The sequence below is a fragment of the Salvelinus alpinus genome, chromosome 19, assembly GCF_045679555.1.
Source record: "Salvelinus alpinus chromosome 19, SLU_Salpinus.1, whole genome shotgun sequence".
Lineage (NCBI taxonomy): Eukaryota > Metazoa > Chordata > Actinopteri > Salmoniformes > Salmonidae > Salvelinus > Salvelinus alpinus.
This window is the reverse complement of record NC_092104.1, coordinates 32239673-32255770: the sequence shown is the minus strand read 5'-3', so window position 1 is coordinate 32255770 and position 16098 is coordinate 32239673. Positions and strand designations below refer to the sequence as shown.

The 16098-nt window shown below is 42.2% G+C and overlaps 1 protein-coding gene across 2 annotated transcripts in view; it reads right to left on the bottom strand.

Moving 5' to 3' along the window:
- The window catches only part of clip1a (CAP-GLY domain containing linker protein 1a), a 51159-nt gene extending 37272 nt beyond the window's left edge, over positions 1-13887 (bottom strand). For both annotated transcript variants that reach the window (XM_071353067.1, XM_071353068.1), the window contains exon 1: positions 13733-13887. The gene's annotated coding sequence lies outside the window, so the exon portion shown is untranslated. The remainder of the gene's footprint in view (positions 1-13732) is intronic.
- Positions 13888-16098: the final 2211 nt, after the last annotated feature.

The window sequence follows — 16098 nt, the reverse complement described above, 5'->3', positions numbered from 1 at the left end:
TTCTCATTTACAACTTTGACCTGGCCAAGATAAAGCAAAGCATTGCGACACAGACAACACAGAGTTACATATGGAATAAGCAAGCATACAGTCAATAACACTATAGGAAAAAAAATTGTCTATATACAGTGTGTGCAAATGGCGTGAGAAGGTAGGCAATAAATATGTCATAGTAGCAAAATAATTACAATTTAGCAGATAACACTGGAGTGATAAATGAGCAGATGATGATGTGCAAGTAGAGATACTGGTGTGCAAAAGAGCAGAAAAGTAAATAAAAACAATATGGGGATAAAGTAGGTCGATTGGGTGGGCTATTTACAGCTGCAGCGATCAGTTAGCTGCTCAGATAGCTGATGTTTAAAGTTGGTGAGGGAAATAAGTCTCCAGCTTCAGCGATTTTTGCAATTCGTTCTGCTGGAGCGCATACTACGGGTGGGTGTTGTTATCGTGACCAGTGAGCTGAGATAAGGCGGAGCTTTACCTAGCATAGATTTATAGATGACCTGGAGCCAGTGGGTCTGGCGACGAATATGTAGTGAGGGCCAGCCGACTAGAGCATACAGTTCGCAGTGGTGGGTGGTATGAGGGGCTTTGGTAACAAAACGGATGGCACTGTGATACTCTACTCAGCAAACTGGATGTAGTCTATTGGAAGCTATTTTGTAGATGACATCGCCAAAGTCGAGGATCGGCAGTTTTACTAGGGTAAGTTTGGCGGCGTGAGTGAAAGAGGCTTTGTTGCGAAATAGAAAGCCGATTCTAGATTTCATTTTGTGTTGGAGATGCTTAATTTGAGTCTGGAAGGAGAGTTTGCAGTCTAGCCAGATACCTAGATATTTGTAGTTGTCCACATATTCTAGGTCAGAACCATCCAGGGTAGTGATGCTAGACGGGCGGGTGGGTGCCGGCAGCGAACGGTTGAAAAGCATGCATTTGGTTTTACTAGCATTTAAGAGCAGTTGGAGGCCACGGAAGGAGCGTTGTATGGGTATTGAAGCTCGTTTGGAGGTTAGTTAACACAGTGTCCAAAGAAGGGCAAGATGTATACAGAATGGTGTCGTCCCTCGTAGCGGACTTTACAAGGGCAGGATGCATATAGGTCTCTAACAGTTTGGGTCTAGAGTGTCACCCCCTTTGAAGAGGGGGATGACCGCGGCAGCTTTCCAATCTTTAGGGATCTCGGACAATACGAAAGAGAGGTTGAACAGACTGGTAATAAGGGTTGCAACAATGGCGGCAGATAGTATTAGAAAGAGAGGGTCCAGATTGTCTAGCCCAGCTGATTTGTACAGGTCCAGGTTTTGCAGCTCTTTCAGAACATCTGCTATCTGGATTTGGGCGAAGGAGAAGATGGGGAGGCAGCAGGTAGCTGTGGAGGGGGGGGGGGGGGGGGGCAGAGCTGTTGGCCAGGGTTGCGGTAGCCAGGAGGAAAGCATGGCCAGCCATAGAGAAAGGCTTATTGAAATTCTCGATTATCATGGATTTATCGGTGGTGACCGTGTTACCTAGCCTCAGTGCAGTGGGCAGCTGGGAGGAGGTGCTCTTGTTCGCCATGGACTTTAGTGTACCAAAACTTTTTGGAATTAGAGCTACAGGATGCAAATATTTGTTTGAAAAAGCTAGCCTTTGATTTCCTGACTGACTGCGTGTATTGGTTCCTGACTTCCCTGATCAGTTGCATATCACTGGGACTATTCGATGCTATTGCAGTCCGCAACAGGATGTTTTTGTGCTGGTCAAGGGCAGTCAGGTCTGGAGTGAACCAAGGGCTATATCTGTTCTTAGTTCTACATTTTTTGAAAGGGGCATGCGGGATGAGGTCAATATCCTTCCAGGATACCCGGGCAAGGAGCGTTTGACAGTGATGAGGGGTGGTCGTTTGATCACGGACCCATAGCGGATGCAGGCAATGATTGCTGAGATCCTGATTGAAAACAGCAGAGGTGTATTTGGAGGGCAAGTTGGTCAGGATAATATCTATGAGGGTGCCCATGTTTACGGATTTAGGGTTGTACCTGGTGGGTTCCTTTATGATTTGTGTGAGATTGAGGGCATCTAGCTTAGATTGTAGGACTGCCGGGGTGTTAAGCATATCACAGTTAAGGTCACCTAACAGAACGAACTCTGAAGATAGATGATGGGCAATCAATTCACATATGGTGTCCAGGGCACAGCTGGGAGCTGAGGGGGGGTCTATAACAGGCGGCAACAGTGAGAGACTTATTTCTGGAAAGATTGATTTTAAAAATGAGAAGTTCGAACTGTTTTGGCATAGACCTGGAAAGTATGACAGAACTTTGCAGGCCATCTCTGCAGTAGATTGCAACTCCTCCCCCTTTGGCAGTTCTATCTTGACGGAAAATGTTGTAGTTGGGGATGGAAATGTCCGAATTTTTGGTGGCCTGTCTAAGCCAGGATTCAGACACGGCAAGGACATCAGGGTTGGCGGAGTGTGCTAAAGCAGTGAGTAAAACAAACTTAGGGAGGAGGCTTCTGATGTTAACATGCATGAAACCAAGTCTTTTTCGATGACAGAAGTCAACAAATGAGTGCATGACGACACGCAGGGCCTGGGTTATGCAATACTGTATAGAGGAATGTTCTGAAAGTTGAACAGCTTCAGTTTTACATCTGGCCAACTGTTTAGGCAGGGGTGAAGTAACATCTGTAATGGAATAGGCTAGTTCAACTTCATACGTCCAGTCCCCTCACTACGCTGCCAGCAAAAATAAGTATTATTACATTCCAGCTATTGACAGAGAGGTCTCCCTGCTCTGAGTGAGAGCACCTAACAGTATCAAGATGCCCTGGAATACGGAAAACTGATAACTAAAGAAATTCTAAATGGATCTTGCTGCTAAGTCACAGACACATACCTTCCATTTCTCTGAAGACCTAAGCGCTATGTTAAATAAAACAAACTAGATCTCTCTAACGCACATCTACCTGAACGCAAAAAGGGGTTTCTCAACAGCACAGAATAAAGGGTGGGTCAGCAGCATTGACCCAATTTACATGCCGCACTCCAGTTTTCCCCCTCTGTGGCTGAATGACATCAATTAGTGCCTTGAGGTCAGGACCACGACCAAAGGCCCTCGAGGAAAAAGCACAGAAATGATTGATATCTTCATGGCAGTGAATCATCAGAGGATACAGAGTAGAGTAGAGGGTATCCATTGACATGCCTGTTCTATTTACGATAAATTCACTCTTCTCACTAATGGTGTACTCTATAAAAAATAGAAGATAGCCGATTACAACAAATGTCCAGAACTATATTTCCAAAGCTGACAAACAAAAACAACCCCACAAAAAAATAGGACTATGCCTCCTCCATTGCTTCACAAACGTCATCTGTTGATTCCATGGCATTGTTTAGAGAAAGGCTAAAGTCAACTTGGGGAAGAGAGCGGGCTTTCCCAAATAGACCAGCAATTTCTAGACTTGAAACCGGAGCCTTACATCTATAATTATAAACTATGGACAGCTTTCAGCTTTCAGTTTAGCACTGGTGTAGTCAGCAGAAAATGATCATCCAATTATGCAGAAGGAGATGTTTCCCACTGGTAAAGCTAATCCTTTGCTCCGGACTCTCACTTTAATCTCTATTCAGGAAGACAGCCAAATACCAATGTTCTGTCAATGCAGGTTTTGGGCAATTCACTTATCCTTACAAACCCAAATGCCCATCACTGTCATGCACTGCACTACAGCTGTAGGCTAGCCTACTTCTGTTAACACTACAGTGATGAATGTGCACAATGACATGGTATTTTGGGAAAGTTACCATATCAACATCTTAAACTATGTTACTAGTCAGGATATTTTCCTAAAAATAATTCCCATCCACGTTAGAGATGGAAATTTCGTTCAATTTTATTGCTGACTAACTGACCCTTATTAACAGGTCAACAAACGGTTAAATTGTTTCCAAACAGTAGAATGACATGACCAACAGAAAATACTATTAGAGATCTGTATGTAAGGATGAGATGCTTATGTTTCCGCCCTAACAATGGGAGTCGGCCCAAGGCGGGAAGGCAGGCGACAAGACTAGGCCCAAAATAAACCCATAGAAACATATTGGGCTTATTTTGGACAGATTTTGGCGAGAGTGAAACCACTTGCTTTTGTCTCTTCCTCTCTTATACTATGCATGCATACAAGGACCGGACATTTCTCATTAAGAGCTTAAGGGAAACGTGTAGCAATAGCACGCCTATCATCTTACAGCCTATTATTAAACACTCCTGTAATCAAGCAGATAATAAAACATAATTTTCAAACATTTGCCAAAATGCAATTTGTGGAAAACACAGTTCTAAACCTAATGCGAGCAGTTGTGATAGAGATGAACATTTCCGTTAGAAATTTAGAAAGAGGGGGAATCTAATAGCAACAACTATGATGGATTGCTAATATGACTAGGATTGTGCATTTGGCTTCTGGACAACAAAAGAGAGTTGATATGAAAAACACTAGAACGGGGGAGAAATGCTGGTTAATGGCATGAGGAAGTCTTTATAAAATAAATTGCCTCCACATTTCTACGGATGGATTTTTGCAAGGCTACTTTGAAGCAAGGTAAGACATGCCTCATTATTTGTAAAGTAAACTTTCCGGTTGCAATTATACTGCCTCAAGCTCACATTGCAAAGTGGTGGGTGACTCGCTGATAGTCAACGGTAGGCAGGCTATGGCCAATACACCCGAAATGCGAATGGGAGGTGAGCTTTAATTACGAATCGAGATTGAGAAATAATTCCACAAAATAATGCAAATTACCCATAGACCGATAAGCATGACATATGTATTTTCAGCAGCTAACCGAGTAACACCCCTATTATTTGAATGTAATTTGACTTGTTTCAATTTAACAAACCAGGATCATTTCCTTTAGCTATTGGACCCACTTCCTGTAGTGTGCAGACATTAATTATTTTGGTGTCTAATTACATGTTTCCTATGGCTCTGGGTTCATGCCACCTACAAAATGTAAAGCACTAATGACTCATTTGTACTATGAACTCAACATTACAGTTCCACCAGTGCATGCTGTAAATTTAGGAGAAATAAAATCCGATAGCTTGCTGCCATCCTTCAATATTATTGCTAAATAGTTTTTTAACAAAGCACGCACTGTAAAAGGAAATATAACCTTGCTGCTCTGTTGGGATACATGAAATGGGTGGGGACTGCCTATTTATAATTAATTTAGTGTGTTACCATTACCTTTTTCTATTTTGCTAATTTCTCTTACTTAAAAGCTTTGCATTGTTGGGAAAGGGCTTGTAAATAAGCATCACAGTAAAGTCTACACCTGTTGTATTCAGCGCATGTGACAAATACAATTTTAATTTGACTGGTCGAGGATGTGTTCTGTAAAACAGATTTAGTTCTGAAACCGATTTGAGGGCCCAAACCATGGAGATAATCGACTTTCATGTACGATTACTTGTGGCAGCAGCTTATCCACAGCATATCTGGTTTAGCTAAGCCATGCAGAGTAGGGAAGCTTCGCTCAGACAGACTGTATAGCTCTCTGAACGCAGGGAAAAGGCCTTTCATTCTTCACTGTGCAATATACTTTTGCTGACGTCAGTAGTGCAAAAAGCCTCACTAAATGACATCTCTCATTTGCAATGTATTGTATCCTACACTTCCCTCTGACTTCCCCTTTCTTTTCCCCATCACTTTCATTAAGGGCAAAAAAAATAAAAATATTAATTCACTCTCAGCTAGTTGGAAGCACTTGGAAAATAGGAGAGAGTCGATTTGTCTAAGGGCATAAATAAGTACCACTTGGTACTACAGACTTTGGTTTTGGAAGGTTAAAGAATTTTGCTATTTGAAGGTGAAAATAATAACGTTCGAGGGGACATTTTAAATCCAAGGACAAGATCAAACTAGAAATAAAACAATTCCCGAAATTGGTTTGGTTTCTAGCTTGAATGGTTCAAGAGTTACTATTACTGTTGGTGGGTTAGTCTATGATGCTAATTTATGCAAATGTCAATAGTTTTACATTTATATACTTGAAAATGATAGTTAATGTTTGCAGCTGAGATGGTAAAAGATCAGTAGCATTTAAAATGGTCTACCACTTTTTATGGTTGGCATTATGCCAATTTACGCAAATTCAAATTGAGTATATTTTAAAGGATCATTTGAAGTTAGGATAGCTTGAATGTTTTAAAGTTGGTCTTGTAGCTTAATTGGCTGAGGAGCAGGACCATTTTCAATAGCTACCACTGTATTCCTATGGTTCTCATTCAAACCCATGTTATTTATGCACATTTAAAATTGTTATAATTCAAAAAGTATAAATACTATCAACAAGCTGTATGCAAGACATCGAAGTTGAGTCAGTCTGCACATTTCAACATTGGTTTGGAGTTGATAGCTTACACGGTTCAAGAAGTAGCATCTAGAACTTTTAAAATGTTACCATTCAAGTCTATAGCCACTGAAATGCATAGAATTTTATGCAAATATGGTTGTAGAACAAAAAGTCAAGTATAAAAAATATTTCTCAAGCAACCTGCTGACAGCCAGTCTACAAGTTTTAAATTTGTTTTCGTGTTGATAGCTTAAGCGCTAGAGTGAGGGGGATAATTAATATGTAAGAGCGCTAGAGTGGTCTTGTTTTCAGCAAGCACACTAAATACACTGCTCAAAAAAATAAAGGGAACACTTACACAACACAATGTAACTCCAAGTCAATCACACTTCTGTGAAATCAAACTGTCCACTTAGGAAGCAACACTGATTGACAATAAATTTCACATGCTGTTGTGCAAATGGAATAGACAACAGGTGGAAATTATAGGCAATTAGCAAGACACCCCCAATAAAGGAGTGGTTCTGCAGGTGGTGACCACAGACCACTTCTCAGTTCCTATGCTTCCTGGCTGATGTTTTGGTCACTTTTGAATGCTGGCGGTGCTTTCACTCTAGTGGTAGCATGAGACGGAGTCTACAACCCACACAAGTGGCTCAGGTAGTGCAGCTCATCCAGGATGGCACATCAATGCGAGCTGTGGCAAGAAGGTTTGCTGTGTCTGTCAGCGTAGTGTCCAGAGCATGGAGGCGCTACCAGGAGACAGGCCAGTACATCAGGAGATGTGGAGGAGGCCGTAGGAGGGCAACAACCCAGCAGCAGGACCACTACCTCCGCCTTTGTGCAAGGAGGAGCACTGCCAGAGCCCTGCAAAATGACCTCCAGCAGGCCACAAATGTGCATGTGTCTGCTCAAACGGTCAGAAACAGACTCCTTGAGGGTGGTATGAGGGCCCGACGTCCACAGGTGGGGGTTGTGCTTACAGCCCAACACCGTGCAGGACGTTTGGCATTTGCCAGAGAACGTTCTGCTGCCTGCAACATCCTCCAGCATGACCGGTTTAGCGGTGGGTCAGTCATGGTGTGGGGTGACATATCTTTGGGGGGCCGCACAGCCCTCCATGTGCTCGCCAGAGGTAGCCTGACTGCCATTAGGTACCGGGATGAGATCCTCAGACCCCTTGTGAGACCATATGCTGGTGCGGTTGGCCCTGGGTTCTTTCTAATGCAAGTCAATGCTAGACCTCATGTGGCTGGAGTGTGTCAGCAGTTCCTGCAAGAGGAAGGCATTGATGCTATGGACTGGCCCGCCCGTTCCCCAGACCTGAATCCAATTGAACACATCATGTCTCGCTCCATCCACCAACGCCACGTTGCACCACAGACTGTCCAGGAGTTGGCGGATGCTTTAGTCCAGGTCTGGGAGGAGATCCCTCAGGAGACCATCCGCCACCTCATCAGGAGCATGCCCAGGTGTTGTAGGGAGGTCATACAGGCACGTGGAGGCCACACACACTACTGAGCCTCATTTTGACTTGTTTTAAGGACATTACATCAAAGTTGGATCAGCCTGTAGTGTGGTTTTCCACTTTAATTTTGAGTGTGACTCCAAATCCAGACCTCCATGGGTTGATCAATTTTATTTCCATTGATAATTTTTGTGTGATTTTGTTGTCAGCACATTCAACTATGTAAAGAAAAAAGTATTTAATAAGAATATTTCATTCATTCAGATCTAGGATGTGTTATTTTAGTGTTCCCTTTATTTTTTTGAGCAGTGTATATATAAATACATTAAAAAAATAAAAATATCGGCCGATTAATCGTTATCGGCTTTTTTGGTCCTCCAATAATCGGTATCGGCGTTGAAAAATCATAATCGGTCGACCTCTATTATCTAGTCTAAATATGACACTCCACCAATTGTAACCTTCTGCATCTTTATTCAAAGAGGTACTTATATTTTGAAGGCAAACCACAAATTCCACTATTGCGCCTAATCGTGGCTAGCCTCACAACACATAACCCGGTCTGCGGTCTGATCGAGTGTCACTAGCCAGACGAAGCTAGCTGGCTGCTTATAACGTTAGCTTGGGTAACAGGGTTAAGTAGCTGGCTAGCTATTTATTTTCATGAACAGAAGTTAAATTTCAATAGGCGAACAACAAGTGGCTACCTTGCTAATACTTACTCACAAGGATTCCTAAATCATTGCTAAGAAAAATGAAAATGACTGCAGTTTCTACTGGTCATTGCTTTAAGGCTGGTTGTATTGATGCTAGCTATGTACCAAGCTAAATCTAGCTACCCCAGAAGTTGCGGTCAAACAAATAATGCTTTATTACCAACGCAGAATTGTAAACATTGTTCGTGGCCAGTGTTTGCAGACTTTTTTGTACAGCTTTGACAGTGCTGATAGTAGTGCTACACTTGGCTTGCAAGTGCAAATTCAGAACACACAACATTCTATAATAACTGTTATTTGACGTGTCAAATTAAGAGCTTATTTAACACGCCATTGTGTTATTTGACGTGTGTCTATTTGACACGCAAAGACCCAAACGGCGTTCCATAGTATGTCGTGAAGCTAATAGCAGTGCCGCTATTACTGTGCAACTCCGGTAGGGCAACATGTGTACATGTGCTCGACCAGTCAGCAAAAGCCAACATCACCCACAACAGAGAACGGTTGATTGTCAAGGGCAATGAATTCCATTATCTTGACGTTAAGTTGTCTCGTGTAACAGTACTCTTCTTGCGTTGTGTACAATCAATCCTCGACACGAACTCCAAAGTGTAGCACCAGTCATGGAGATTTATTCTGATAGGAACAGCACAAAATTGCACGTCATGCAATGCACGGCTCACCATCCAACTCTGCACTCACGCACGCTGGTTTGGTGCTTGTTCACTGGGCCATGTAGTTACCAAAATAATACAATTACAATATACAATATAATATCTTTAACAATGTACCTGATAGGAACAGCACAAAATTGCACGTCATGCAATGCACGGCTCACCATCCAACTCTGCACTCACGCACTGTACAAAATATATGAACCCCCCCCACCAGACACAGTAAGTTGCTAGCTAGTACTGGCGGGAATTCTTTACAACCAAAATGCACAACCAATATTCTCCAAAAAACACTGCATCTTATGTGTGATGTTCGAATAACATTTACAAACACATTTATATAAATTGTACACTTAAATCATCACTTGGGAGTATAAAAATCACTTTTGATGTACAGTGCTTTGCAACCAACAACTTACCGCTGGTTTGGTGCTTGTTCACTGGGACGATTCTAACTGAAACATCCTCCCTCGTAAGCAAGCTACGCAAACCAGCCAATAAGATGCCATGTTGAGTAGGTGACGGCAAGACAAAACTAAAACCAAAAACCCATTGGCTTAACAATAAAGTGGCAAGGGGAATCACCAATATAACCCTGTTACACTCGCTTAAATTCTTACTCTTTCAAATGACTACTTGACTTGTTGACTGCTTGATCCACACAAAAGACATTGTGGGCTTGGTTAGGAATGCTGTGTTGCACGTGTAGCGCAAAGTTTTACGTGGCGTCATTACATCATGTACCTACATTATATAGGTATGCACGTCAGCTTTGACATCGGTTTTGCACATTGGCGTTAAACTAGACATCGGGCCTGAAGACTGATCACAGTCTACACAGCCGATATGAGTAAGACCTTTAAACAGGTCAACATTCACAAGGCCGCAGGGCCAGACGGATTACCAGGACATGTACTGCGAGCATGCACTGACCAACTGGCAAGTGCCCTCACTGACATGTTCAACCTCTCCCTGTCCGAGTCTGTAATACCAACATGTTTCAGGCAGACCACCTTAGTGCCTGTGCCCAAAAACACTAAGGTAACCTGCCAAAATGACTACCGACGCGTAGCACTCACGTCTGTAGCCATGAAGTGCTTTGAAAGGCTGGTCATGGCTCACATCAATACCATTACCCCAGAAACCCTAGACCCACTCCAATTTGCATACACCCCCAACAGATCCACAGATGACGCAATCTCTATTGGTTGAGAGCTTCAAATTCCTTGGTGTCCACATCACCAACAAACTAACATGGTCTAAGCACACCAAGACAGTCGTGAAGAGGGCACGACAAAACCTATTCCCCCTCAGGAGACTGAATAGATTTGGCATGTGTCCTCAGATTCTCAAAAGGTTCTACAGCTACATCATCGAGAGCATCCTGACTGGTTGCATCACTGCCTGGTATGGCAACTGATCGGCCTCCGACCGCAAGGCACTACAGAGGGTAGTGCGAACGGCAACCAGTACATCACTGGGGCCAAGCTTCCTGCCATCCAGGACCTCTATACCAGGCAGTGTCAGAGGAAGGCCCTAAAAATTGTCAAAGACTCCAGCCACCCTAGTCATAGAGTGTTCTCTGCTACCGCATGGGAAGCGGTACCGGAGCGCCAAGTCTAGGTCCAAGAGGCTTCTAAACAGCTTCTACCCCGAAGCCATAAGACTCCTGAACACCTAATCAAATGGCTACCCAGCCTATTTGCATTGCCCCCCCACCTTTTACACCGCTGCTACTCTCTGTTGTTATCATCTATGCATAGTCACTTTAATAACTCTACCTTCATACACATATTACCTCAACTGTACAGGTACCCCCCTGTATATAGTCTCGCTATTGTTATTTTACTGCTGCTATTTAATTACTTGTAACTTTTATTTCTTATCTGTATTTTTTTTTTTTAAACAGCATTGTTGGTTATGGGCTCGTAAGTAAGCATTTCACTGTAAGGTGTTGTAGTTGGTGCATGTGACTAATAAAATTTGATACCGATCTTGGCATTTTTAGCTAATATCGACCAATTCCGATATGTTCACCGATATATTGTGCATCCCTAACCCTAATACTTAACAAACATGAAGCTGTGGGAAATCAAGGTGCAGAAAAAATGAATGGTTAACAATGAGTGGTTAACAATGGCATGCTGCAAAAGAGATTCAGGGACATGCTGGGACACTCAGCCCTCTCAGCATGGGACTCAAGGCTCATGGTCTAAAAGACATCTCCTGAATATCACTTCACTAGTCTCAACTTGTGCACCAGCCAGTGGGCAGGTTTAGCCTATAGAAAAGTCTTGGCACCACATATCTTTTAGAGCCTGCCCTGGCAAGTGGCTTTAATCACAAACAATGACAGGAGCTGAGCTGTGTGCCCTTGCACTCTCATTGGTTGTCTTGGCGATTTGCCTAATCATAAAGGTCTACTATGCCCCTGTTTGGCAGCACTCAAGTCTCCCTCATCACTTACCAGTATTTGTACACTACATCTGCAGAAAGTGTGATCACATCACACATTCAAAACAAACACTCCCGCTGCCCCCTCACATATTAAGTGCACTAAAGACATGTTCCAGTTCTTCTCTTTGGAGGAAACATCTGCTGGGGTCATTATATAGCCCCCCTAGCACTGGTAGCAGGCAGTGCAACAAAAAGCCAGGGTCTTTCCGCCCCCAATACCTCCCCACTCATAGCCTCTGATTGTCCAACACTAACACAAGCAGCCATGTTCAGCACTCGTCTCCTAGAGCTTGAGTTGAGTTATGCCTAATGCCCCCCAAAACGTCAAAGTTTAGTTTTAATAGCTTGGTTGACAGATTTGTGAAATAATCATTACAGTTTAGTTTTACCTCCAACACTGAATTTACTTGAAAAACTTAGCAAGGAGAAAATAGCCTAAACTTTAAGACATTAAAACGCAAGCATTGTTGTCTAGCCTACTTGTCCTAACAAATACTTGTATTTTTGATAGGGAGAGCAGGTATAGAAGAGACAACTGACCTTCAGAGAATGGACAATTTGCTAACTGACACTTCATACACATCAACACATTAACAGCCACACAGCTCAGTTTAGGATAGCCTCAATTCGGATTCATCATCAAAAGATTAACTATAGGCTAACTGTTTGTAGTGTCTGGAAGCGTGTGTAGTGGTTTGTTGTGTTTGATGATATGGGTTTGCTGTAAATCAGTGGAGATGGTTGTCAAACACCAGACGCAATGTCCTTGATATCATTCAATAATAATTTCTTATTTGCCCACTTTTTCTGTTACACATCTTACTCTAGCAATTCAAATGAGCCATCAGAGCAGGGCCTGGCACAGGACACAAGAGAATGGTAGGTTAAATCATCCTTGGTGCCCCTGCTTCCTTTACAGGGAGAAGCAAAACTTCTTGTTAGTGGAGTTGGATCTGTGCATAAAAAGGGTGCAGACACCTAAACCCGAAGTTCTGTTTTGCTGAAATGTAGAAATTATGAGGCCAAAAACTATGCCGATTGTTCATGATCAAATGTTAACCCAACAGGTTAACTGTTTAACCACTACTGAATCATTTCTATTGAGCATGAGCAGTGTCAAACACACTGAAACCAACTCAAGGTCACAGTTTACACATAGCTAAATCACAGAATAGATTACCTTGACCTGAGTTTAGGTAAAAACTATAAAGTGAATTCAGTCACTAACATGTTAGGATATTTGGCAAGAGACAACCACTTATGAAAGGTATCTAGCAGAGCCAATTACTAAATATAATTTCCTTTAAGTTAGCGAGCAAGCTGACAGACATAGGGTTTGTTGAGTTTGCCGTGTTCTTCATGGGACAGGCAAAGGTGAACATATTTATGATTGACCAGTCGAAAGGTTCCCTGGGAGATTCCTACTGACGTATTGCATTCCATTGATGTTTACAGTGTGGTCGATGAGGTGGCACATCTGGATATCATGACAGTAGCTGCGAATGGAGCTACTGTATAAAACTAACTTAAAGAAAACTCGATTGGGTTAACAAACTCATGTCTAGTTGAAACAATCCAAATGTGTTAAAACACTAACTGGTCGGTGTCGCGGACTTCGCTAGCCAGTAGCCATATGGTTCATACTATTTGAGCTTTCCGAAGCCACAGAAACATAGCACACTGACAAGGTCTTGTTGCTCGTATAGGAAAGCTAGCTAACGTCGAGGGAATTCCACAGGTCCGAACGTCGACTCGTACCACAATGTCGCCCCTGAATGACATGTCTTGAAAACTAGCGGTTGGGATCGCTTGTGATCTTTTATTTAAAATATAATCTCCAAGTCAAACCATGTTAAAAATGTGAGATCAGTATCTAGCCTTAAGGCCCAGACAGGTAGTGGCTGGCTAAACGCGGTATATACTAGCAGCTAGCTAGCGTTACGTGAGCTAAATTGGCGCTTAGTAACTGTTTCTCCGTGGGTTGTGGGCTCCCTGCCTTGACTGAGGGCCCGCAGGGCTACCTATAAAGCAAACGTGAGATAGCCGGGTTCAAGCCTTTTCAACCAATCCTTACCTGTAGCACTCTCGTATGAATTGTTCTTTGACGAACAGCTAGAAACAATCCCAAACAGGCACAACCCTCTTTCGAGTTGTCTTCCCAACCGAAGCCTTGTGTTCCGACGGACTCGCGTTCACGAGGTGCTGATTGAGCGAAGCAATGACGTAAAATGGTCTCGCCCCTATAGACTAGAGGGGGAAAAAATAACTAAACTAGTCTAAAACCCAAATTAAAAAATAAACTACCACAATTATAAAATAACACAAAGGTCATAAAATGCATTTGCTAAAGAAAATCTACTAAACTTGAATTATGTCTGTCAAACTTATATTCAGGATAAAGATAATTGTATTACTTTCAATTAGAAACTATTTGCTCAGATTTGTATCTTTCAGCATGCAATTTCTGTAAAAGATTAAGAATAAAGATTGCTTCAATACAGACAAAAGGTTGCCACCCGGGTACGGTTGTTCCTTTCCCTGTACCTGTTAACCGAACAGATTTTGAAACCGTGTGTCGGCTTTGTGGAACTTGCTTATTTTTACCATTCAAATTTTGGTAAATTCAAATACGGTACTGACATGATTTGAATGGTGAGATTAGGAGTTGGGCGGCAAATTGGAAAGCATCCAAACACACTATACAGATCAATCATTATATTAAAGTGAGGTTAAAGGAGGCTGTATTCGAAAAGCATACGTATTAGAGCAGGGCAGTTAATTAAAGTCACGAAATAGGACAGATAACGCTTCAGACCAACAGTCAATTTCCATCCAGCAGCAGCATCACACCACCCGAAACATCAGCCCTCCAAATGGTTTATAATCTTGAACACATATTTAGATTTAATAACAAAAACACGAGAAATTAATTTACCGAAGCCTTACTGTGTACTTTTAAATGGACTTCCAATGGCAAAACAACTACGGTGACAAACAGTCCGATTTGGAATAACGAAAACAAACCATTGCATTGTAAAACGTTGGTCCATCTCCTGTGACACTTCTCTAGAGACATGATGGTCTATCACTTCTTAGTCTTGTAGGAAGCTGCTATAGACTACCCAGTGCTAACAGTCAGTATCTGAATAACGTGTGAAATGCTTGATATATATTTTCTGGGTGATTTAAATATTGACTGGCTTTCATCAAGCTGCCCACTCAAGAAAAAGCTTCAAACTGTAACCAAAGCCTGCAATTTGGTTCAGGTTATCATTCAACCTACCAGGGTAGTTACAAACAGCACAGGAATGAAATCATCATGTATTGATCACATCTTTACTAATGCTGCAGAAATTTTCTTTGAAACACTATCCAAATCAATCGGATGTAGTGATCACAATATAGTAGCCATATCTAGGAAATCTAAAGTTACAAAGGCTGGGCCTAATATAGTGTATAAGAGGTCATACAAATAAGTTTTGTAGCGATTCCTATGTTGTTGATGTAAAGAATATGCTGGCCTACGGTCTGTAATGAACAACCAGACCCTGTACTTGACACATTTTTGAATTTGGTTATTCCATTTACTAATAAGCATGCACCCATTAAGAAATGGGTGAATGACCCATTTCTTAATGACAGTGAAAACTGTTAAATCCCTGTGGCTAGATGAGAAATTGAAAAATTGTATGCTTGAGAGTTGAGGCAAAAATAATTGCAAATAAAGTGCATTGGGAAAGCATTCAGACCACTTGACTTTCTCCACATTGTTAAGTTACAGCCTAATTCTAAGATTTATTCAATCGTTTTTTCCCCCTCGTCAATAAACACACAATAACCATAATGACTAAGCAAAAACAGGTTTAGAAATACTTACACATTTAAAAAAATATATATATATCACATTTACATAAGTATTCAGACCTTTTATTCAGTACTTTGTTGAAGCAACTTTGGCAGTGATTTCAGCTTTGTGTCTCTTGGGTATGATGCTGCAAGCTTGGCACATCTGCATTTGGGGAGTTTCTCCCATTCAACTATGCAGATCCTCTCAACCTCTGTCAGGTTGGATGGGGAGCGTCGCTGAAAAACATCCCCACAGCATAATGCTGCCACCACCATGCTTCACCGTAGGGATGGTGTAGGTCTCCTCCAGACGTGACGCTTGGCATTCAGGCCAAAGAGTTCTATCTTGGTTTCATCAAACCAGATCATCTTGTTTCTCATGGTCTGGAAGTCCTTTAGGTGCCTTTTGGCAAACTCCAAGCGGGCTGTCATGTGCCTTTTACTGAGGAGTGGCTTTCCGTCTGGCCACTCCACCATAAAGGCCTGATTGGTGGAGTGCTGAAGAGATGGTTGGGCAAACATTCCAGAAGGACATCTCCACAGAGGAACTCTGGAGCTTTGTCAGAGTGATCATCGGGTTCTTGGTCACCTCCC